This window comes from Gallus gallus, chromosome 7, assembly GCF_016699485.2.
Source record: "Gallus gallus isolate bGalGal1 chromosome 7, bGalGal1.mat.broiler.GRCg7b, whole genome shotgun sequence".
In the NCBI taxonomy this organism is placed as follows: domain Eukaryota; kingdom Metazoa; phylum Chordata; class Aves; order Galliformes; family Phasianidae; genus Gallus; species Gallus gallus.
The window spans coordinates 25,576,536-25,592,016 of record NC_052538.1 but is presented as its reverse complement, the minus strand read 5'-3'; the positions used below and the strand labels follow the sequence as shown (position 1 = coordinate 25,592,016).

The 15,481-nt window shown below is 44.3% G+C and overlaps 1 long non-coding RNA gene across 1 annotated transcript; it reads left to right on the top strand.

Annotated features, from left to right (window-relative positions):
• Positions 1-1,580: 1,580 nt before the first annotated feature.
• Positions 1,581-8,081, top strand: LOC112532811. Its single transcript, XR_003076194.2, has 2 exons — positions 1,581-1,794; positions 6,435-8,081. It is a non-coding gene; the product is annotated as an uncharacterized LOC112532811 (long non-coding RNA).
• Positions 8,082-15,481: the final 7,400 nt, after the last annotated feature.

Here is a 15,481-nt window from a genome sequence, read left to right as displayed (position 1 = left end):
CTGGGTGATCAGTCTGTCCTCCATCTTTCTTCAATGCCGAGTGGGAAAATAGTGTTTAGTTGTCAGTGAGGTTAATGTTCACTCCGGAAATGGCTCAGCCTGTAGAGTGTAGAGCATTAAGGGAGCTGCTAAATTTGGGCGTGATGTAATTTAGAAGCTTTTGTCCTCTTTGGCGATGCACATCCTATAGACGCAGCCCCTTTTAGCAGGCAGAAGGATATAGAGAGGTAGTGGCCTCAAGTTGCTACAGGAAGTTTTCCAGTTGGATATTAGGAATCATTTGTTTTCAGAAAGAACAGTGAGGTATTGAAACAGACTGCCCAGGAAGGTGGTGGAGTCTTGGTTGAGAAAAGGGTGGATGTGGCACTGAGTTACATGGTCTAGAATGGTTGGTGGTTGGACTGGGTGATCTTATTGGTCTTTCCAACCTTAATGATTCTATGATTTAGAAAATCTCAGGGCTCAAAGTAGGAAATGAGGAGGAGAGAAATTGAGAGGGGGGTTAGGAGCTCTCCTTGCCCTTTGCAGGGGTGAGAGAGAGATGCTCTCGTATCTCTTTTTTATGATCCACTGGGCAGGAGTGCCTCCAGCCTTGAACTCACTGCACAGTCTCTGCTGAACAAGCAGGTCTGGACCTTCCAGCACAGTCCAGAAGGTGCATTTGGTCCAGGTGAGAGGGAGTCAGACAGGGAACTGCCCACCCAAAATGGCACAGGAGGCCCCAGTCTTGAGGGGTGGGATTATTTCTGGCAATAATGGTGGTAGCGTGGCTTGGCTGTGAGCAGACCTCCTGCTGCCCAGTCTGTGCCATGCTCATCAGCCCCTGGTCCCTGCACTGCGCTACCACACACGTTCATGTACAGATGTATACACGTTGCTGGGAAAGGCTGAAAGATTTCTCACTGAATCTCTGCTATCAGAAAATGCTGCTCTGCCAAAATTGAGCGTTCCCATGAGAGCGTGTCAATTCGGACAGAGTGAAGTTTTAGTGTGACAAAAATGGGAATAACTCATTTCAGGGGACTCGCAGCAGTCAGCAGCCGGCTGTCATGATGGGGCAGTGCAAGTTCTCAGTCTGGAATGGCTTCTCTTTGGCACTGCTGTGCACTGATGTGTACTGCAGTGTAAGTCATGGTATGAAATGTACACAATGAATCACGAGACAGAATGCTACTATGCAAGTATGGACTGAAAAGGAAACATGGGATGCTCTAAACAAGAAATATATACTAAATATAAACATAATGGAATGGAAAACCTATAAAAGAAATAATAAAAGAGAATGTAAAAATGGTTGTTTCAATTGACCTGAACCAAAGTGTTTTCCAAAGTGTGAGGGATTGGTCGCAAACTCCATTTTCCCCCTTGCACTCAGTTTTTATTTTTATGTCAGAATTCCCAGCAGAAGGGCAGCACTCACGCTGACCAAATTGCCACAGGACAATAGATGCATGAACATGTTTATAGATGCACATAAATATAACTGTGCTTTGTGACTATTTGCCTGCCTTTCCCTCTTCCCACAATAGCTATTTCATTCTGAAGACTGAAGAAGTTTTTTTCTTTCTGTTACAGACTGACAAAGTGACCTAGCTGATGTGGCTTGTGGTCACGAGCAACAAATTCAGCAGTGATATTCCTGGGTATGGAGCTCAGGTATTGCATCTGTACCAAGGAGGCACAAGGGGCCGTTGAGCTGTAGCTCTCTAACTCCTCTGCAAGGCTCAGGAGATGTGGGATGCTTTGCTGTTGGCTTGATAGGAGGAAATGCTGCTTTCCTGTGAGTGAGTGAAGGTAAGCCTGGCCAAAACCTGCGTCCTGCATGCCCCCACAGGTCAAGGGCAGGATATCTGGCTGAAGGTGGATGTTTCCTAATACACGGTTGTTGGTAACCTAAAGCAGGTTTATGACAGAGCCAAGACCAGGCATTAATGCAATAGACTGGTAATTCAATCACTTTATAGAAGTTGATCTGTCCTTTTTATTACAATTATTGTCAGCCCGGGTGTTTCGTTCCATCACTGAAAATAAACATCATTTATCATACTTGTAAAGATTAGCCCCTGACAGCTCCAGCTCTGCTTTGCATAAATGTGTATTAATGTCGGCTCTGTCTGAAGTAGAGAGAGAACTCTATATTTCACAAGAATGATTAGACAGTGTCACCGCTGCTTTAAGTAATGTCTTATCATGACGGATAATCAAACTGTAGGAAAAAAAAAACAACAAAAAGGCAGTTTCTTGCATATGCATTCTTTTGTGTTATTGTGCTGAAAAGTAGTGGTAGTTTTGCACCTGCAGCACTGAGGTTCGTGGTGTGAGGGCTCTGGGCCAATGAAGCTTCTCTGGCTTTCAGGAGGCGCGTGTAGCTCTTCTGCAGTGTTGGGGCTGCCACCATAGATGTCAGGGGGAAATTTTCACTGAGGGGGTGATGGCACAGGCTGCCCAGACAGGCTCGGGATTCCTCATCTCTGGAGGTGCTCAAGGCTGGGTTGGATGGGGCCCTGGGCAGCCTGAGCTGGTGGGTGGCAACCAGCCCATGGCAAGGGGTTCAAGGTCATTTCCAACCCGACCATTCTATGATTCTATATCACTGTCCCAGTCTTCCTCACGGGAGACCCTGCAGTCTACAGCTCTGCCAGGCTTGTGACTGTCAGTGCAGGTTTTTTTCCGTGCATCAGGCTGAATTTGATTTGGAAAGTTACAGCTAAAATGGTGCCGTCATTTCTGAGAGTGAGATTAAGGGAAAATGTGAAGCCCAGGCTAAAATATTCTGACAGACATTTTCCAGAGAAGCACTAGGGCCTCTGGGCCTTGGAGCAAGACCTCTACAGCTGGCATGTGCCTGCCCTGAGCTGATGGCCAAGCATTTGACTGCTCCTATCAAAATATACTTACATGGAGCCAAGCTAACAATTACAGGGAATATGTGTGTGTGTGTGTAAAAAATTTTTCAGTGTGTACTTTTCAGGTTGGATATTAGGAAAATCTTTTCCAGTAGAGTGGTGATGCATTGGCACAGGCTGCCCAGCGAGGTGGTGAAGTCACTGTCCCTGGAGGTGTTTAAGAACCATGGAGATGTGGCACTGATGGAAGTGGTTTAGTGGGCAACATGGGTGACAGGTAGATGGTTGAACTAGCTGTTCTTAGAGGCCTTTTCCAACCTTAATGATGCTGTGGTTCTACTTGAGATATGCTAGAGCTCAAAAGCCCAACTCTGCATCTCCACAAACTCAGTCTATGCTCCAAGCACTACACAAAGGGTTGTGTGTCCTTTCAGCCAACGTGGAGGACATCTGCATGGCATTAAAGGGATAAAGAATGACTGGAGACATGAGCTCTTTGGTTGAGCCAAGAAAGGAAAGAACATTTCCTTGTTTGCTGAACATTTGCTCAGTGCAAACAAGAGAAATGCACAGGCACACCTATGTCCATCACATACCAACCACAATTCAATTTCCTGCCTTCTTAAAGAACAGCAACTCTACAACAGTCATAAAAAAACATCAGAGCTGAAGAAGAGTGCTTATCAGGTTTGGAATTGAATCTAATTTCACTAATTTTAGAGACTGAGAAAATGAAAACAATCCCCATCTGTGCTCTTTTTAGTGAGCTGGAAAAGTTCAAAAGCTTTTGTAATTTCTGGGTATCTTGTCCAGGTTTCACAAAAGCCCAGAGTTGTGGAGCAGGGGTACTTGGGGTAGAGTATCTGCTCTCCTTGTTGCTGGCTTGTAAAAGTTATTTCCAATTCTCATGCCTTCAGGGGAATACAAAACCCACTTGGAGGCACGGATCCTTAAAAGCAAACTTGAGATGAAACATTTGATTAATAATCTTATCATTTCTAACCCAGCTACCTTATATTGGAAAGCTTGTGATTGAGATCAGTGTTAATTGGAGATGATGCCTTAAAATTAGCCCACTGTGGAGGTATCTCATTGACTCAGATCCTAAAGGCGTGATAATACATCAAATGCCATATATGAAAATAAATAAACCTCCGCCTAACATAAGTAAGAGCTACTTTACTATTAAAGCTGAAGTGTTAAAAGTGTTGGAGCTAGGCTGAGTGCTTACACTGCTGTTTTTTTTTTTTTTCCTTTCTATATCTCCAGCTCCAGCTTTTTCCTCTCCAGGTTGCAGTTCCCAGTATTTTCACCTGCCCAGCTGCTGTGGGGCTGATGGGGAGCTGGTGTAATGCTGATATACTATAATGTGATGGAAAGTACAGCAATAGGAACAGGGTGGCACAATCCTAGGCTGCAGCAAATAAGAATAAACCCAAATGCAGCACCTCTGGACATAGAAATAAAGGAAAAAAGACAGCTTACCTTTAAAAGGCTTCTGATAGGCAGGGATCTCTAGTGAGATACCCTCACCTCCACTGCCAACCCTGAAATGAGGTCTGGGAAGGGGTGGATCCTGGCTTCACCACTTCTGGTCACTCAGGTGCATGTAATGAGCTCCCCTGGTGTGGCCTGCCTTCCTACCAGGTGCTCAATCACTGGTTTAAGCCAAGACTCAGCATTTCCACTACAGGTGGCTATGCCCATCCTTGAAGAACCTGATCCTGCATCATGGAATAAAACAGATATTAACAAAAAACCCAGCATCTGCCGCAGGGTAGGCCAGGTGGAGGAGCCAGGTGTCAGTGGTGGAGGGAAGGAGGAAGGCCCTGGGATCGTCAGCCATCCACGTAACGCTGCCTTTAGCCAGAGGTATTAGCAACTGGCACTTTCTGAAGTGCTAAAAGCTTTGGACACAGATTACCATGTACATATTTCAATTTCTCTTAAATCCAAGGAGATTTCCTCTTACAGCACACTCTCTCCCTCTTTTTACTTTTTTATTCATCTGGATTGTGCTTGATGGGGACCGTTAACCGAACGGAGCATATTATATATTACTTCAATAAATCACCACCATCCAAACCATTCAATACCATGCAGAGCAGTAATCAGGAGAAGTCTTAATCACTCTTTAAATGGTTTGAATTTATGCTCTGCTTTCCATGGGCTCCCATGGCTGCTGGGAAGGGAAGGTGGTAGCCTGCCAGGCTCCCATCCTCCAGCTGGGTGCAACTGGTGAGGAGCTGCTCCTACAGACTTGAGGGCACACAGACATACAGTAGATCCTGACTTTGTTTCAACTCGAAAACATATTTGGATATAGATTTTTTTTCTTAAAAAAAAAATATAATTAAAAGGAAAAAAAGTCAGAAAAGAGTAAATCCAGCTGCTGTAATCCTCACTTTTTTGTTGTTCTGGCTGTTTGCATTTGGTCTGGGCGACTCAGAACCACCTCCTGGATTTTTGTTGGAGAGTGGGAGAAGGAAGGGAAAAGGGAGGGCTGGCTTAAAAACCGAAGCAAACCACAGAACACTAAGCCTAATTTTTGAACAAATTGATTTATGATTTATGGTCTGACCCACCAGGAGTTTCCATGCAGGCACAGCTTTCCAGCCACGTCTGGTGGAGGTGGGTGCCTGGTGTCAGCCCACCAGTGCGGAGGTGTGAGCCTTCCTCCCCGACCTTCACCTTCCTCTTGCAGCTATATACAGATGTGCATGATGTCATTCCTCCTGGCAACTGAGAAAAAGAGAGAGAACCTCATAGTGGGAAACAAAAGCCCTTTTTTGGGAGTGAGTTAACTATGGTGGGCACTACGAGCTCAGCCACTGGGCATCGTGGCTCAGCAGGGCTGCCTGGTGGGCAGTGAGGTTATGGGGCTCATTAACCACAACTGCACGGGCTGTTCTGGCCTCTCCAGCTCAGAAATACTTTGCAGGGCTCTTCAGCTGGAGAGCACGAGCCTCCCCCTGCCTTCAAAGCCCAACTGTAGGGGCTATAAATCACTGCTCTCGCAGTGGAAATTGGAACAAGACCCAAGTGGAGCTGAGAGGCAACAGCTGAGACCCTTAAACAATGGTCCTACACACAGGAAATTCTCCCATAATGGCAAAGCTGAGTTCCAAGGAACTTTGAGATCTGGCTATTAGGTTTTTCTCCTTCCCCCACAACCCCATTTGGTTTTTCATTCAATTCCATGTTGTTCGTGTCTCTTAATAGGGGATCCTTCATTATCATTATCCCTAATAGTGGTTTATTGTATTAGTTACAGTTAATTTAAATGTTACTGAAGCATTGAAAACAGATTGCAGATGTTTTGAAACAGATGTTATTTTAATGTTTAAACAAAATCATGAATATTTATAGGTCATTATTGCCTGGGTCAAATTAGACTCTTTAAATAGTAATGTATGGGCTGAACATCTTTTGAAGGAAACGCTCCAAAAAAGGTGAATGGAAAAAACACTGTAATACAAAGATGTGTAAATCATTTCTTCTGGCTTACTGAGGTTTCCTTTATGAATGGCTGGAATTAATTACTGCTTTATTACTAAAACAGGTACCTTTCTTCCTCTTTAACTGCAGTTAACCCAAGACATAGTTTTCAGCACAGAAACACCTTTCCAGCTCTGTTTCATGGAGAAGAGACCCAACAGCTCCCTGCGAGCTGACCTGAAGCTGCAGGAATATTCTGAGGTGGAGTCACGACTATTAAAGCAAAAACAAGATGATGCAAGGACGCAGCTCACTTGGTGTCAGCCTTTCCTGCGGAAACACAAAGAGGGTTTGTTGATGCCACGTGTAGGCTGCCTCAGGTCGAGTCATATTTCTTTCTTTATGGAGATGAAGTTAGTCTTTAAGGCACCAGCTCAAAATGGCCTTTCTTTCATTACAAAGTTATTTAGTTACGGGTAGGTAACTCTAAATGACATTTCTACATCTTGCACTTTATTAGTTGATCCTAGCTGCTAAATTACACAGAGTGAGCAGCAGAGTACAGCGGGGGAGTTGAGTGTGTTTTGGCTAATTTTGGATGGGGTCCAACCTTCTGGAGTTGGAAATTTGCCTCCGAGATGATGAGCTTGTGCACCTCCCTCGGGGAGGGTTGTGAAGTCAGAAAGCAAAAAGGACTGGTGAAGAATTAAAAACAAAAGTGTAAACACTGGGCTATTTCCCTGCTCCCCGGAGAGCTCTGTGAGCACTGAGCTGTGTACTGTTCAGGAGAGGAAAAGCCAGCTCAGCGTCACTGACTTACTCAGAGGGTGATGAGGCAGTGGTGCCAGCTACCCAGAAAGCTGTGAGTGCCCCCTCCCTGGAGGTGCTCAAGGCCAGGTGGGGTGAGGCCCTGGGCAGCCTGAGCTGGTGGGTGGCAGCCAGCCTACAGCAGGGGGTTGGGACCAGGTGGGCTTTAAGGTCCTCTCCAACCTAAGCCTTTCCATGATTCCATGACTTGAGCTGGTGCTGGAGATGATGCTGGCAAGGGAACAGATGACCACAAAGCCACCCACCCTTCCCACCTTACTTTGCTTTAATCTGTGGAGAAGATGCACTCTAACCTGCAGCACGAAGATTTTTTTTTCCCCCAGCTCCAAATGTACTAATTTGGAGGAAAGCCTGAGTCCTCCTGAAGCTGGCAGGACTCCTTGTCAACATGCACAAAACCCCAGAGCAGATGGGCACAGATTTTGGCTAAGCACAGCAGCAGTTGTTGAGTATTACAGTCTGTCATCTCATCCAGGAGCATCCCAGCAGCTGCCTTTGCTTCTCCCTTTACTGAGAGGTGTCAGTGTGCCTCTCCTTGCACCCAGCATCGCACTGCTGCCACTGAAGTTTTGATTTCTATGGCCAAGAATGTTTTCTATTGCAATCTCAGCTCTTGCTTTTAAAAGCCATACAGAGAAATGACATACATTCAAGTGTAGACATGTTTCTTCAACAGCTCATGCTTGCCCTTCCATAACTTTCATGTCCTAAGGATCATGGAAAACCTGGTAGTACATTACTTTCAGTAGGCTGCCAGAAAGAGAGTTCATTTAGTTTGATGACAGATTAATACTGATTCACAAATTAATTTTGTCTCTTTGTATATCAAGGGTGTCCACAACTTATTTAATTTGTAATAAATATAATTATAGAAATGAATGAGCTATCAAGATTTTTAAAGTATGATCCATCAATGTTGGCATGACTTGTAATCCTGGTCATTATAAATAAAATGGGCCTTTTTCAAGATGGAATGCAATTTTCCCTGTAGTTTGTCTCATTATTTTCTGACATGTGGGTTAATATTAAATTACAATGCCTTAATTTCCAAATCAGTGCTCAATTTGTAAATAAGAGGTTAATAAATAACCTTTCCAGCTGGAGGCTTTCATTAAAATCAACTTTTAAATGAGATATTTGCCTCTTGATTGAAGCATTGATGGTACCAACATTGTCTCATCCTGTACACTGCAAAACAAAACAGAACAGGGCTTGCATGGCTGCCAGAGAACACTATGCAAGGAGTCAGTGTGCACCCAGTGTTTCCATATAGTCTTTCAGATGTCTCACATAACTGGAACACACCATGACATGCTCCATCACTGCTTCCTGACACACGGAGCACAGACCAAGCTGTGCTTCATTCTATGTGACCTCAAGCACATTGCTATCATCTTACGGTGCAGTACATCTTAGTGCTCTTAGTTGGCCATCCCTCCTGTGCAACGCAGCTTTTTGCTTCTGTGTCTCTCAGCTCACATCTGCTCCTGCTTGTTACCTGCTTACTGCTATGCTTAATGTGATGGGCTCTTGCACTATGACTTTCAGCCAATAATAATTTTCTCCATAACATTCACACCTTTCCTCACAGAAACTTCACATTCAAGGCTATAGAGCTGAATTTTCTGTTTGCGAAGATGAAAAGCTCTGGCTTCTCCACTGAAGGAATCTCAGTCTGGTGATGTTTGGGCCATGAACCCACACAGTGTTGCTTTGGGCACCTTCCATTGCTGGCTGACTAGCTCAAAGGCTTTTTCCTCAGTAGTTGAAAGGAAAGCAACATGGTTGGCAATTTTGTCCACCAAAAACCCAAAACAACACCTCCAGAATACAGCAGCAGAACTCAAACTTCTAACACACTCTTCACTGAAGCAACATGGTGCTCTATGAGACATTCCCAGGTAAGGCAGCTAGAAAAAGCAAAAGGCCTGCTTGAAACAGCAGATATTTGGGCCTAAATATTGGGGGAACCATTTTAAAAAGTGAGTAGCCCATTTGTATCACTTGGGCCAGCTCAGCACCATATCTTACGGCACAGACCTACAGCGAGCAGCCTCACGCCTTACCTGGAGCTGGGAATTGCAAATATCTACTAGGACAAGTTTTTTCTAAAGAGTGCCATGTTCTGTCCAGAGGGAACACCCTCAAAGCCCCAGGAATATGGAGCAATCACAACAAGCAAGAACAAACCACAGCCCTGAGGTTTGTCCTCCTCCTCCAATGCCATATCAACATCTCTACTAGGAGCACTTTGGCTCCTACATAGCTGGCCATACTCAGGTAAAGCGCAACACAACATCTTGCAGCCCTACTAAACTGCTATGCTCATCTGCCTCCAGCAAAAAGTCCCCCTAAGGACAGGAGCAGCTCAAATCCTTTCTTGAGGTCAGTGAGCTATTTCTTGGCCATGGTTTCCTCCTTCCAGTTAGTTTTGCCTGTGAGTGCCAGATCTCTGTGGCTGTGAAAAATGGTAGATTCAAAATGTCTTAAAAACAACCAAACAAACCACCATGAGCACACAGCCAACCTGCCGTGGGCCACTGCCCACTCTGGGGAAGATGGGAAGCCATGTGTGCTTGCACAGGGAGCAGGAATCTCAGTGCGCCAGTTCTGTTGGCTGTGTCTCAGTAGTTGGACCTATCCTTCCATCCTTGTACTCACATTCTTCCTTTGTTTCCCCTTCTTAATTTTCTCCTCTTAAAAGATGTCCTTTCCAGATTTCACATATTTTGCCCTCTTACCCAATCAAAGCATTCTCCCTGGGTCCTCATATGTCACAGGGTGTTCCTGTGGTTACGTACCAAGCAAGATGAACTATGTTGGGCCCTGCTTGTGCTATTTATGCTAGTAGAAAACCTTCTTTGTTATGATAGACAGTTGGGTTCATTTGAGGATTGAGTTTTCCAATTTGAGTAGTTTTAATTCAGTCTAATGGAGAGCACTGAGTCATGTCCACAAGACCAAGCTCACAGTTCTTCCTGATTGTTCTGTAGTTATTTTTTTATTTAAGAAATGTCAGAAGCCTTTTTTTTTTTTTTAAAGTAGTAGCAAAGGCATTTGCAAAATCTCAAAAAAACCCAACCTCCTCTAGACTGTCTATGGATCTTATTCCAAGGAGAGATAAGACTCTTTGTTCATCTGGTAAGGCTACTGGTGAACCATTATGAAGGCCTGCTGGATCTGCTCACGTATCTGTGGACCAGCACTTTGCTGGAGGTCTCACATCAGTACTGAAATGAGGGTTAGAAAAGATGTTTTACCTTAGCTCATCTAGTTGTACCACGATACAATACTATGTGTGTTAGCTAGAATAATTTTAAACAGCATTAACGCGTTTTTTTCCTGTTATAAGGAAGGATGATGGTAACCTAAAATGCCCTCAGATCCTGACTGTATTTTGCACCTCTATCTTCTGTGAGTTCTGCTTGGTCCCAAAATCTCACACAGGAGAACTTCATAGGAAGAGCAGAGAGAGGAAACAGCTCCTTGTGGTCCCTTGAGATGTGACTTTTCAGTGTTGAGTCACCCACAGTTAACCCAACCTAACTCCCTACATGCATCTATTTTATTTTTGGTAAATGGCAGACACATAAACATCATTGAAAAATATACAACTGCAGCAATATGACAGACCAATACAATGGGAAAGGCATTACAACAAAGGTGTGATGGCAGAAGGACTAGCATAATAGAAAGGTGCTATAAAGGAAAGAAAGAAAATTGCTTACCCATATCAGAAGAGTCCAGATTTGCAGAGGAAAGCTTCACTAAAGAGGGATCTCTAGAGAAAGATACTTCCCCAGTGGCAGTCAGCCCTTAAATGGGGTCTAAGAGAGGTGCAGCCAGGCTCCACCCCTTCCAGTCACACTGCTGAATTGCCTTCACCTGTGCACCCAGGGCTGAGTTGGGTCCTTTACCCAGGTGCTCAATCAGTGCTTCAGGCTGTGACTCAACAGTTCCCAAACAGTAATGATAGTATTTTAGTTGAAAATCCTTCTGTTATCACTTATTCAAGACTACTTTGAAGCCATGTCTCAGCCCCATGTTGTTCTAAATCCAAGGTTTACATCCGGAAGGTTTTTAGGTTAAACTTGTTAATGCTCTGTTGATATGTGTTGAGTTTTGGGAATCGTTTTTGAGTAGCATCAGCATTTAAAATTACCTTTAATTTGGGCATTTACAAACCATTTTTTGAAGTTCAGTGGCCACAAAGCTAGCTCTCATCTAAGAAAAGCCTTCTCAGACACTTAGGTCTCATTGGTGCTTTCAATATGTAAGACCACTGCTGAACCACTGTTCAGAACACTCCCACTTGCTTCCAGTTAGTGATGGAAATGCTAGAATCTATTTTTTCTTTTCTTCCAATTAAGTAGAAACGTTCACCTGGCTCAGGCCCAGCTCCTGTTCCCTGAAAACATTTTTCATTTTCACTGACACATCTCCAGACATTGCTATGACAAGCAATCATTTCCTCCAGCAAGGTGAGACTTGTTGGGTTCCTGGATGGCTGTTTGCCTGGGAAAGTCACTGACCTGCAGAGAGCCATGAGGATCACAGCCTGGTGCACCTTCCTTATCGGTATTGATGAAGTGCAGCCTCTTTGTCTACGGTACAAAAGCAGAACAGACTGCCCTGGGAGGTGGTGGCATCACCAGCCCGGGTGCTCAAGAAAAGGGTAGATATGGCACTGTGGTACACGGTTAGTGGGCGTGATGGTGATGAGTTGACAGTTGGACTGGATGATCTTATAGGTCTTTTCCCACCTTAATGATTTTATGATTCTATGGAAACTCATGTTTTCATTCCTCCTTAAATCTCCCAGATACAGCAATGCAGCCCATTTTCAGCATGCCTGAAGTGAAGTTTAATCCTTTGTGCATTTCATGGAATGCGACTGACTTTCACTTATCGTCATTACTGATGAGTGACACAGAGGCTAAGTGATTTGCATCAGGACATTTTCCTCATAAAAGATAAGAAAAAAAGAAAAATTAATACATCTCTTACCAGTAATACATCGCTTATCACTTATCAGTCAGCTGAGACACTTTGCTCAGATGCCAGGTACCCTCTTGGAGGGCTGTGTTGCCAGCTGGGAAATGGGGCCAATTAACTCACCTGGAGATTATCAGGCTCTTGTTATACAATAACTGTGTCAGAAATGAGCGGCATGTTTGTTTCCTACAGCTTGGCTGAGATGCTGGGGCTGGGAGTGCCTCTGCTCTGAGGGTTGCAGCCAAGGGCAGGATGATGGCTTTGCCAAGGGTGGAGCAGGCCACCTACAGACTGCAGGCCTGGGGCAGCGTCGCCATTCCAAGCTGCCATGAGTCAGTCCCAGCTGTGCTCTGCAGTCACATCACAGCCGAGATAGAAAACTATCCCTGCTTTGACATGAGTTTGTCTTCCTTCCCTGCTGCCCTCATTTAGTTCAATCTATTTTAACCACTGTAGCACAAATCTGGTGCTTCAGCCAACATCCAGCTGTGCAATATGTGCTCTTCTTCTGCATGATTCCCTCTGCAGGCTCTTCTTCACGTCTGTCTGTCAAACACTGGCAGAGAGGATGGTTGTATGGGCAGAGCCATGGGTGTCCTTCCTGGAGAGGAACAGAAGAGGCACATTGACAGAGAAATGGGTATTTGTGGAGGCTGTCTTTAAAAGCTGGAGTCTTTCTGTACAGTTAACAGACAGAAAAATGGAGAGAGAGAAAGGAAGAAAGGGAAGAGGGTAAGAAAAGGCAAAGTGAGTAAGAAAGATTATTTTAGGTGTTAAGAGCATCAGACCAAGGCTCTGCTTTGAGTCCTTCCTTAAAAATCACAGAACTTCCCTAGTTGGAAGGAACCCATAGGGGTCATTGAGTTCTTTCTCTGTGAAGATTGACCTGGGCTGTACTTACTGAATCAAGACCAGACCAAAGATTTAGGTCGCTTCATGCCCTGTTTCCTGATGAAGGAACTCCTTGTGGTGTTGGTTGCCATGCCTGCTGCTGCTTGCTTCAAATGATCATAGAGAATATGATTGCAAAATGGCCCCTCTGATGGACAGAGGTGTTCACAAGGCCCGTGGAAGTGGTGGCCACTGTTTGCTTATCTGTAAGCATTCATACATAGACGTTTCCTGCAAGTGCACTGTAGTCGAGTGCAGCAGCTCTTTCAAAGTTGACAACTAGTGGGCCAGTGTGCCCCCTGCATAGCTATTTGCCTGACAGGTCAGCGTGGGGAAAATGGAAACAGGGAGGGCAAGGGTCCTGTGCAATTAATCAAGGGTGCTAGTGCAATTGGAATAAGCTACAGTAGGCAGATACCTTCAGCATGTGTGAAAGCATCAGTTTGCTCTTTTTTTTTTAATTTTCTTTTTACAGCAAACATATTTAATATAGCCATTTCAAGTTTTACATGAAGCATAAATCAAGGGGGAGAAATAAGTATATTAGCCACAACACAGGTTGTTTTGTAGCTTCTAAATTTCTTAAGTGTTAGGTCATTTTACTTACAAGTTAAATAGCTGTCTGCAAGAGGCCTCGATTGGTCATAAATTGTCCTTCCAATAATATAAAACACACCATTTATTTACAACACGTATGCTCTTCCAAGTAGATCCAACAGCTCGTAAAGCGCGAGAGCTCCTATGTCATCCCTACCGAGACCAGTGCAATAAAGAGCCATTGGAATGACTCCGTACTCAGTAAGTGCAATCAGATCCAGCAACAGTAGCTTTTATGGCTTTTTTTCTCCCCTCCAGGAAAACCTTCAGTGTAAGTGCAATTTCAAGGAGCTGTGATGGTCTTACCCAGAGTGGGATCTTAGTCCTCCTGCGCCCCCAGGGTTTAGGGAATGGAATGATGTAACGCTCATCAGAGGGTCAAAATCAGCCCTCTTAGGATGGTTCACTTTCATAAAGAAGATGATAGCTTGATTAAAAATAGAGTGAATTGAATATTGTGATGCTTTCACAGTAGTATAAACTCCAGAGGTCTGGCTTATAAACAACAGTTGTTGCAGAAGGTTTATTGCCTTCTTATAGTTGAAGCAATGAGCCTTTCCATCTCTGTTTATTCCAGGATGGCTAGGCAGTAAAAATGTGTGTGCTGGTACCTGACCTCGGGTGGGCTCCTAGGAAATATTGGCCCAGTTTAAGTAATAAAGATGTTCTCACATAGGCAGAGGTGTGCCCTGATCAAACTCTAAAGTGAAATATCAGCTAGAAGCAGCATTTGATCTAGATTAGAAACCCACTATAAATGTTTGAAGTAGAAAAGCAGTAGGAGCTGATCTAAGTCTCCAAAGCCTTTTGTCGATAAAAAAGCTCTGAACAATTTCCCTTTAATAATATTACTGCATTTTTAAAATGTGATTTCTGTACTTCTTGGACAGTACAAAAGGGTGTGATATTTATCCAGTGGATTAGCAGACTAACGGGATCATTAACACATTAATCAACATCTTGTTCCTTGGCTCAACCTCAGACTGTGCTGAGGATGCCCAGATTGGAATCACAGGAGGAATCAGAGGATTCACTTCATCCTACTGGGGAAGTACCTGTGTAATCAGTGAAGGGTCTCAAATCAATGAGAAGAATGAGAGGTGTCTTCTAGAGGATGATTGACATTACACTTAGTATCTGGAACAGGCAAAATTAATTGCATTTTAGGATATGCCAATCTCCTGCCACTGTGAGGCACCCCAGATGAAGGGGTGAGGATTTGCCCCAAACTTACCAGAGATCCTGCCTGAAGGAAAACGAGGACATTCAGTTGCTTCTGCATGAAACTTCTGGTTCCTTTGTGCACAGTCCCATAACTGATTCATGGGCCAACTGCTTTACTAAAGAGCCAACTTTATTCAAAATCTACGACCAGCTAACTGTCCATCCCCTCCCCCCCATAAAGTTTTAGCCCTGTCCACATCCACCCACCTCTATACAATTAAATTGAAAAATCAGTGTCTTGAGTGGCTGAGCTAACTCCTGCTGCACTTAAATGGAACCTTCTCATCAATGGGCCAGACCAGGCTCTAAGTGGTTCATGACTGATATATCTGTTCCTCACTGTATCACTTCCCATCATGTATATAGAGGACAAATTAATTTCTTCTCTCTCCAAAGCCAAATTTCAACTAGTCAGTGTCAATGTCCATCACCGCTTTACTGGTCTGCCTCCTTTTGGACACAAATCAAGATAGCTAATGAGCCGTTTTGCCATGAATCTTCCAGTTGCTAAATTTTTCCAGAGCTCCCTCTGAGCTGCATTACCTCAACCTCCATCAAACCACCTCTGCTGAGACCTGGCAACACGGCTGTACTCTCCGCAGGTCCCCAGCCTCACCACCTCTATCTGCCACCTCCATCACATCGTTGACTGGAAGCTCTTC